Source organism: Petromyzon marinus, chromosome 45, assembly GCF_048934315.1.
Source record: "Petromyzon marinus isolate PM22_M1 ecotype Great Lakes invasive population chromosome 45, UKy_Petmar_22M1.pri1.0, whole genome shotgun sequence".
In the NCBI taxonomy this organism is placed as follows: domain Eukaryota; kingdom Metazoa; phylum Chordata; class Hyperoartia; order Petromyzontiformes; family Petromyzontidae; genus Petromyzon; species Petromyzon marinus.
In genome coordinates, this window is record NC_133711.1 from 11,337,228 (window position 1) to 11,346,885 (window position 9,658).

A 9,658-nucleotide genomic window follows, 5' to 3' on the forward strand; every position below is an offset into this window, starting at 1 on the left:
GGGAGAAACGTGGAGAACCGCTAAAGGAACATCTGCGCCGGTTTAGTGAGCTCCTCTACGATCCATGCTGGGTTTAACCAGACTGGATTATGTGAGAAGTTGACAGATGCTTGAAATATCTGCACACATTCCCATTAGTGAGCTCCTCTGCGTCGCCTTGGTCATGTAGCCTGCATGCCCAGCTACCGAAGCAGCTTCTGTTTGGCCGGATATAGGGGGCTGGAGAAGAGATGGGCTGATGTGGTAAAGAAGGATCTGGAGCTGATCGGACTTGCCGATGACTGCTACCAGCAGCGTCAAGATCGGCCTCTGTGGAGGAGGTTCGTGAAGGACGCTGCGGGGGAGGTGGAGGCAGTCGCCCTTCAGCAACAACAACGGAGGGCGGAGGAGTGATGCTCGCAACAATGAGCGGAGCGCCGGGCGGTGCAGAAAGTTGACACAGTGGGCAGCACGGGTGGTGCATCGGCCAGCCATCTCAGTCAAGGCCAACCATGGCACCTGGGTCTGCTCCGTGACCTTGCCAGCGGGCCTTCAACACTTCACGTGGCACAAGCGCCGTTGTGACGTCACCGCCACCTCGTGGTGAACGGCGGTTGTTGTTGTTGGGAGTTGTAGTAGGGGGAGCGGTAGTGTAGTGGTTTGGCACACTGCGCTATGAACGCGGGGACCCAAGTTAATTTCCGGCTAACAGACACAATCGGTGACGATTATTTGAACCGGTCCTGGGCTTCCCCTAGGTCGACTCAGCCTGAAACAAGTACCTAGTGCGGTGCGTAAACATCAGCATTGGGGAGATAAAGGCGGCCGAGCGTGTTGCTGGCTACTGCATGTGCTGTGCAGGCCTTAATAGGTGCTCACAAACAGCACTTGTCTCAACAGTCGGTTAGGTTGGGAGTCGTCTTGTGGAGTGGCAGTGGCCTTCATCTAGCAGTGGATTGGGCCGTAAACTAAGCCCAGTCCACCCCTGGATGAAGGCTTCCCCATGCCATGTCGGTCATGGGGGTTGTTCTGCCATACTTCACTACAATGGTCAATGTGTGCTTGTAAAGGTGGATACCCTTTAGTATCACGGTATAAAAACCAGACATGTGATGATGCTTGGATTCGTAAAATGACATCGGTCCTTACACTCACGACGCATCTATATTGTGCGTACAATTTTTGGCAAATTCTAATCACGGTCAGACGTGGAATATCCACCGCTGGATAAGAGCCTCCTCCACACACAGTCACCATCCCTCGGGGTCCTCTATCTCACGCCTGCACGTGGACCAATTCCATCGCTCCATCTCTGCCGATCGTCGTCATCTCACGCCTTGCCCTCTCCTTTGGCTGCCCACTCCAACGCTCGTCTCGTCTGCCGGCCATCATCCCCTCATAGCGACGTGCCATGGCAGAGTCCACTTTAACTCAACACTCAAGCATTCAACGCAATAATATTGATGGCGAAAGCCGTCGTGTTACACTCACACAAATATTCGTGCGGTGGTTCTCCGATTGACACGCGTCTCTCCTTCTGTCAGTGTCATCCCAAGCGTGCTTCTCCCCACGCGTTCCACCTTTGCTCCTCAACAGCCTTTGCTGCACTGGATTTGTCAGTGGCCCCGTTTTCTGATCCACGTTACCGCCACAGACAACGCTCACCGACTAAGAACGCTCTCCCCCACTCACACGAACGCCTCGCTTTTCCCGATCGAATTCAGTTTGCTATAAGCTTTGACCAAGGCCTCAACGAGAATATATAATGATCTAAACTATTCAATGGGCAAGGAACCACTTCGCTACAATCTTCTTCGTCGTGTCTCCTATCCAACCCATATCGGTCTCTTCCCAATATTCTGTACAGGCCACCGCTTCTGGTGTTGGCATCACCAAAGCTTGAGTGCAATTGTGGTGCTACAGGGCATCTTAGGAGATGATCCACGGGTTTGCTTCTCCTGACAAGCACATTGTTCGGTTATTCAGAAGCCCCCCCCCCCCCCCCCATGATTTCACGAGAGAGTTGCATCTGTCGAAACCCACTCTCTTCAGTCTGTTTAGGCTCCGCCACGTGAGCCATATGGGATTTGGAGCCAGACGCGAGCTCCCCACTGGAGGGGGGGGGGGGGTGATTCCCCCGCCGGCGAGCTGCAGCGAGATCTCAGAGGAACTATTCAAACCTGGAGAGGAGTCAGGCAAGGACGTGTTCATTCGCTAGGGCTGTTTGCCGTCACATTAAAAAAATAACCTTCTCATTATTGGGCAGTAGAAATTGCAAGCCGGTAAATAAAACTGGGCAGAAAGTATTGCGAATCGGAATTTCGGATGGTATCGTCATTCTACCGGTGGGAAGTCCGTTCGGGGTGATTGAAGAGCTTCACAAGGAAGACTGCAAAGTTGGGCTCAAGATAAACTATGAGCACGTTTGATAAACAAATTAAAATAACGGGTTTCAGGCAGGGGAACCGAGAGTCTGTGGAATGGGCGCGCCCGCGGTGATTGTTGTGGGCGTATCGAGGTGAAAACGAGGGAAATTAAGAGGCTAACAAGAGCAGGATGGAGTGAGTGTCTTTAGAACACTGAACGCAAATTACGCGTAACGATACGCTAATGGTACATTTCTGCTAATAGGGTGAGAGCGACTGCACAAACGAAGCGTACACGTTGGAAACAATACAAATGGGCCGGGAATAGTCACAATTAATCAAATCCGCGGCGTCATCAAAAAGCTCCGAACCGAGTCTGCGAATTCCGCACAGCTTGCGGACAGCATCCCGCTGCATTCGATACGCAGACAATAATACCTCGCGTTCGAGTATCTGCCACTCCACGCATCTTCTATATTTACAACAAAAATGAACGTCCGTCTGTCTGTCTGTTCCGAATACAAATCCACGTCGTTAAAGCTATCGTCACCAAACGTGGCAAGGGTTACTTTTTAGAATTCCGCGGAAAAGTTGAGATCCATGACGAGCTGATATTTTATCTAGGAGGGGGGGCGGACCTCCCAAACAGCACCCCACACGCTCCCAGTGACGTGACCCTCCCTAACCCAGCACACATTCACCTGGCCCCGCACATCGAACAGTCACACTATCACCCCCTCCTCCTCCTCCTCCTCATAAAGGTAATCTCACAATTGGCGTTGATTGCATCACCAAAAACCCCGTTGGTGATTCCAATTACCGGGAAATCTCCATGAGCACCCACGCCGTCTTTCCGTGGCGAGACAAGCAACGCGGCATCATTCACGCTTCAAAACAAAGCATCGCTCTGTCATTTCGTAACCCCACAGTGGTCACGTTATATTACATTTTATTACAGGCCCCATGGCACAGCAACATCTTAACAGTTTCTGTAACGCCATTGACCCCCCTTCCTTCTGAACACAGTGATCGAGCCACTCTACATTCACAAAAGATAGCCGCAAGTACCCGGGCAACGCCGGGTATTTCCTGCATGTAATTTTGTTTTTAGAAGTGTGTGGTTTTACACACGACCCCATAGATCCCCATGGCCTTACCGAGAGCGCACAATTTCAGCAGCAATTGATTCAGCGAAAGCAAGAACTCTGGACCGGTTTCGACACGCAGATATCTAGAGAGAGACCATATTATATGACGGAGGAATATCCTCTGCTGGCGTATTGTGTTATTTATATTCTCCGCAATGAGGCCAATGATTATTGTGTGCTGCATTCGAGGTCAGTAGTCGTGAGTTATTGGCAAGGGAAACAGACGCTCAGAACGTTGTAGGGTGGGTTGTTATTGATTGCCGAAAGCCAGGCCCTGGAGGAATTGCTTCATAATTGAAGTCACTTTTTGTAACAAATTATCATCACTGTTGCGTGCACATATCCTTATGGAAGCAAGAAAGGGCAGTCCAACATTGATTAATTCTATATCCGAGAGGCTCATTTGACATATTGCCCACTGCGATTTTTTTGTATGGTTGCTCGGGGTCCACTCTGGTTGCTATGAGGTCCACTCTGGTTGCTATGGGGTCCACTCTGGTTGCTATGGGGTCCACTCTGCTTGTATGTGCAAAGGCTGTTGCCATAGATACGGGTATACTGTCGTTCCCACATTTAAGCGCTCATGTGACTCGTTTTGTACCAATCAGTGGATAACCCAACGTCATATGACTTGATAAAAACCAATCAGCTGGACATCTGTGAAAAAGAGCTTGATAGCTCAACGGATTCCTCCAGTATTAATAAATATGATTATTCTGACCCTGTATATATCATGACAATCCAACGTCGCATATCCAAATCTCTGGGGACAGACATAAACGGATGTGAAAAGTTCGGATTTGTTAACACCGATAGAATACGGACAGTTACATCGTGGCACAGATACAGCACCGCGCGTGTGTGTGGGCGGATTTGCGACGGTCGGATATGCGACGTTGTACTGTAGTGCAAGGCCGTAGCCATGGAGTGAACATTGGGGGGGGACCAAATCTTCCAGGGTGTCTGGGGGTCCCAACCCAGAAAAATATCTAAATTTTAAAACTAATTTCCTGCCTAAAATATAAAAAAATTCAATAACACATGGGATGGACTTTTTATTTATATTTTACAATAATGTCTAATAGTGTATTGTATTACATTGCTCTGTTTTTACTTTTTTTATCATTTCTTGTTTCATTGTATATGATGGCAGAGATTAGGGATTACCGTAATAAAGTACAACCATAACCACAATCATATAAACAGAAATCTATGCATTGAATTATATGAAGACAAGTCCAGATATTGTGGCCAAAGTTTAGCAAATTGTTGTTTTCATTTACATAGCACAGCAATTATTTTTATAGCAATATATTGGGGGGGGGGGACATTTTGAGCGTATTTGAATATTTGGGGGGACACATCCCCCACACATCCCCCCCCCCAATATATATTATAATTACGGTACTGCATTTGAACGTGACATGTTGTGTTTAGCAGACACCACTGCCTCCTGATTGAGCATTTAGTTGGAGGAGCATGGGAGGAGCAAACATCAGAGCTACGTGGTATTCCACGTCTCGCGGAGAAGCAGTCCGCATTAATTGATAATTATCGATTGCCAATTTGACGATGAAAGGCTTCTCCGAGTGGTGACACCGTATTAACTAGGCCTATGTCAGGCGCTAGTATTTGACGAGTTCGTTCGATTTTAGAAGTGAACGGCCCGATGGCTGAATACGAAATGCTCAAATCCTGCATGACCCAGTGGAGGTTGACAGCAACCTCGGCACGAGGCGTCTGCGTCGCGGTTCCAACCGTTTCCACCCGCGCGATGCGTTTGCGTCGGCACGGTACATACAAAATACGGAATTTAATATCTGGTACAAAAGATGTATTGCCGAAGCTATCAACAGAAGGTGTGTACATGATTAACTGCACGTGTGGTAAATGTTATGTTGGGCAAACAGGACGAATGATCAGCACGAGACTAAAAGAACATCAGAGAAATATTACATTATCCCAAATGCAACTGTCAGCAGTAGCAGAACACGTGCCAACAAAGACACTCAATTGTTTTTGATAATGTAGAAGTTCTGTGCAAAACTAGCTTCTACTGGCCAAGACTAATTAGGGAATTTATCGAAATTGAAAGAAATCAAAATAACTTTAACCGTTCGGATAGCTACCGTCTTAGTGCTGCCCGGAAGCGAATCATCAAATAATAAATGAATTAAATGCATGCATACAAAGGGCAGCGTACTTCAATAGGATTACCGTTGGTAGGGCTATTTTAATAAACACAATAGATAGGAAGGACAAGTTCAAAGGGCTCGCATCATGCACATGCATCGTGTCCGTTGCCTCAGTAATCCACCACCCACCACGTGATGCTAAAGCGCTGAAGTCTGGTCACCACATCTACGCCTCTATATAAGGAACGAAACAGGTGGACTTCTCCACAAATCTGGCTGTCGCCTGGTGAAGCTGGTTGTAATTACTGGCGAAACGTCGTACTCAGTTTGTAAATGTTGTGGCTTGGCTCTCCTGTATTAGTGACGAACTGTTTACGTTACAACCCTTACTAGTTGGCCGTGTCGGGTGGTGGCGGGTTTTAACGACACATTTATATATTTACGCGATCTAACCCAAAACCTCTATTATGGATGATATTAATCGCGAAAGCCTATGTGTTAAACTGGCGTTTGCATTGTGACATGATTCTGACATCGCCGACGACCAATAAAGATTCATCAGAATGGAAGGCTCTGCGTGCTTTTTTGAAAGTGATCCCGTCTCGTTTTAATTCATGATAGAGGTTTTTTTGTTGTTGTTTGGTTAGATCACGTAAATATAAATGCGTGTCGTTAAACCCGCCACCAACCACCACAGCTAATTAGTAAGGTTTGTCATGTAAACATAACATGCCAATTAGTTACTAGTTCAGCACATCGGTGTGTTGTAGAGTAAACCCACAGCATTTACAATTTCAAGTAAGACGTTTCGCTGGGAATTGCAACCTGCTTCATCAGGCGATAGCCATTGAATCCACGTGTGGCCAAATGACCCTAACGCTCTGTGTGTGCGTGTGTGTGCGTGTGTGCATGTTTGGGGCCTGGGGAGCGGTAGTGTAGCGGTTAGCGCACCGCGCTACGAACCTGGCGGCCCGAGATCGATTTCCCCTCATGGCCAACATTGGTGACGAATATTTGAACCGGTCCTAGGCCTCCCCTAGGTCAAGGCAGCCTAAAATGTGTACCTGGTGCGATGTGTAAATATTCGCCACTCGGGAGACAAAGGCGGCCGGCCGTGGTGCTAGCCACTCAATCCCCGTGTGTGCTGTTCCGGCCAACATAGGTGCTCGCTAACAGCACGTATTAAGGCTATACTGGGGATCTTTGTCAATTACACGCAGACAAGATCATCCACTGCTGGATGAAGGCTTTCTTCCCCAGGTCGCGACCTTCCTCCATGCACCCACCGTGTCCACGTCACGACAGCCACTCGGTCTTTCTTTCTATCATGCCTTCTTCCAGCGACGTGTCCTGTCCATCTTTCCACGGTGGCGAGATGTTAACTACCTCGCCTGGTGTGCAGGAGGTTGTGGGTTCCATCCCGACCCAGACGCCTGGATATTTAGAGTTTGCATGTCTCTCTCCCCATGTTCGCATGGGTTTTTGTCCGGTTGTTTCCCTCCACATTTAGAAATGTGCGTTTAGAGTATTTGGCTATTTATTTGTGGGTGTCAGCCCAAGCGGCATTGCTGCTGTGCCACGTTATTTATACAGCACACAGCGGCGGGACTTCACTACCGAGCCCTGCATTCGGTTTGCGCGGTGACCTTTTGTAATCGTATTCTCAACCCTGTCTCACCCTCACTCGAACAACGCCGCGTGCCGAGTTGGCAACACATTTCATGGAAAATAATAACATGGAAAAGATAACATGTTAGGAGCGCATTATACTGAGACGTGTTTTATGCAACGGTGGTGGGATGTTAACTACCTTGCCTGGAATGCAGGCGATCGTGGGTTCGAACCCAACCCTGACAATACCTGTATATTTGGAGTTTGCATGTCTCTCTTTGTGGTCGCATGGATTTTTCTCCGTGTCCTCCGGTTTTCCCCCCCACATTTAGAAACATGCGTTTAGAGTATTTGGCTGCTAAACATTTTCACATGATAAGCCACTTCGTTGAGCTATCATTTGTGGCCAGGTCACTTCTGAAAAACAGTTACATAGCTCAGTGGGTCTTACCTGGTGAAATAAAAATAGTTTAGCTTTGAGTTTAGATGTTCCCATATTTGTTTAGCCTCTGAAGTATTGAACTAGCAGCATGATAGCCAACGCAAAGCTGTCGTGGCAAAATGCGTTTGCTTTTTGGGATATCTCCTGTAACTCTGGATTGCCTCCAAATGTTGAGCAACCGTTTGATAAATTTGGCCCGTTTTCAATCGGGTCTCCCTCTCGTTCGTGTGGCTGATGTTGATGTAGAGAAACAGCTATAATTTTACATTGAGGTGGTCGGGAAAGCCTACTTGTTAAACCAAGAAATACTTTCATTTTATATCGCCCCATTCATGCTAATTGCATCCCATAATGCTGTACATTAATTATATATAAAGACCAAATCGTATATACAGTTACTACCAAGCAAATGAAATCCTGACTACCGAAGCAAAATTAAAAAGGAATAAGCAAATAAAGAATTGGCACCAAAACATAAGGCACAAACATTTTGATCATTTTGATCAATTGGCCAAATGTCCAAAATGTGATTAACAATTGTCCAGCTTATAGGGTATAAGCAAATGATCCACGAGGGCAATTTTTGCCGGAAATCATCGCCGGAGATGGTTTGCTGCAGCATTCCCCGTGGAACAAATCTAATCGCCTCCCAGAAATTTAAGTAAATTCTGATCCCCAGCTGTGCTCCCGCCTCCGTGAGCAATGGGGACGCCAACGTCCAATCAAAATCGGAGACGGGGGAGCGCACGTGACCTCACCTGAAGAGAAAAAAATGGCTGCTTTCAAATCTATCATTGAGTGGGATCTGGTCGGTTGCAGGATAAAGACTTCTGATCCATTTCTATTCTGCTGAGTGTGGGACTATAATGTTATTGCACTGAGTGAGTGACTGGATAATTGGTCAATTTAACACGTAGGCTTTCGCGAATATTATGGATAATTGGTGATAATGTGCAGTACTGCACAAATAAATTACTAAATTACCAGTTGACTGCCACCTAACTTGTGACTAGTGCGGTACTATACCTACGCCGTGGTTAATTTACATGTACAGTCTATAGACCAATCATTATGCAGCATACACTCAAAAAAGTCTTGCAACAGCAACACGAAATGAGGAAATGTGCAGTGGACACCGACGGGCCGTCTGCCTCATTGATCGCAATGATGTTGAATTTCTTTCCCACCGTACGTAGTCACCCGTGCTAATCTGGAGGTCCGTGGGGGAAGGACAACAAACTAAACACACACACAATGATGAATATCGACATATCCTTATCATGGGACCTTTTTTACCAATACCAAAGTATGAAAAATAGCAATAGGTGTTCTACGTCGCCCGCCATTCCCGCTGCGGACAGATGAATGAGGTTGTTGGGTTTACGACTAAACCAAGCCACAAACGTCGCAGGACTGCAACGCTGTGGCATTGGGGGGTCAGGCCGAGGCGAATCCGCGATCCTCAATCAAGAAGAGGGGGGAGAAGGAAGTGGTGGGGGGGCCCTTAGCTCGCTCTGCCCTGCGAGAGACATCCACCGGCGGATTAGCACGGCTGGCTGCATACGGTGGCGAAACAAGTTCGATGTGTCTACGTACGATGAGCGCAACGAGTATCAACATCGGGGGCATAGTGGCAACGGTTATTGTGAATGAATGTAAAGAAAATACCGAATAAAGATCGCGCTGAGACATCCGCATCGCTGTGCTCCGATACAATATTGATACCGTGCTCTGCTCTTCCCTCTCACACTCGCCATTAGCATTCTGCGGCCTGAGCCGCGCTGTTTGAATGCAGCTGCAAAGTTACCGGCTCTAGCGACACCCCAGTACAGTACATTAGAATAAAAAACGCTGGGCAGGCGTTGGTGGATCACACAGAGAGTGCCATGTGTGTGAGACAACAGCCCGCGTGCAGGAACTATGAGGTGCCCTTCAGATTGCAGTACAGCAAGTAGGTTGCTGGCCGAACCTACACAT